Source organism: Trichechus manatus, unplaced genomic scaffold (genome assembly GCF_000243295.1).
Source record: "Trichechus manatus latirostris isolate Lorelei unplaced genomic scaffold, TriManLat1.0 scaffold00317, whole genome shotgun sequence".
NCBI classification, from domain to species: domain Eukaryota; kingdom Metazoa; phylum Chordata; class Mammalia; order Sirenia; family Trichechidae; genus Trichechus; species Trichechus manatus.
The window spans coordinates 564,412-565,119 of record NW_004444253.1 but is presented as its reverse complement, the minus strand read 5'-3'; positions in this window follow the sequence as shown (position 1 = coordinate 565,119).

Here is a 708-nt window from a genome sequence, read left to right as displayed (position 1 = left end):
GGCCCCCAGCAGGGCCCTCCTTGACTTCTGCCCAGGCTTCCCCCGCCAGCTGGGAGGGCCTTGCCCATGCTCACCTCTCCCTCGCCCCTGGCCCAGCCTGGCACCAGGGAGCTGAACCTGAGCCCTGGGGCCGGTCCCTCTGGCGGTGCCGTCTCCTCTTTCGCAGACATCTGGGACTTTGGGACAGGGGATCGGGTTGCTGCGGCAGCCCTTGCTAGGGCTCTCGGAAGGTGCTGGCCTTGTTTGCCCATCCAAAGTGTGGCCCTGGAGCGGGCCCTGAGGGCAGGGTGAGCAGAGCTGCCGCCCGGAGCTGAGGGTGGCTTGGGCATCCCCGCCTGTGCGGCACTCTCCACCTTGGCTGACTCTCACAGCTTCCTGGGGAACTTGGCCCATCCTGGCCTCTGCGTGGCCCTCGCCACCCTGTGAGACTCCCAGCCCTGCTGGGTCTCGTCGTGATGACCTGATGTCTCCTTAACTATTTCCCTGGCTGGAGTTGGCAGGGCCAGAGGCAGTGGAGCTGTCCCCTGGGGCTTACACACAGGGGCACATGCACAGAGCTGTACCAGGTGACATATTGGGGATTGGAGTGGAAGGCTCTTGCCTGACCGCAGTTAAGGGGCTGCCCGGGCCATGTGTGGGGGCCTGGGGTGGGATGTGGGTGAATTACCTGGGGCCACAGGAAACTTCAAAGGTAGCAGGCCATGCTCT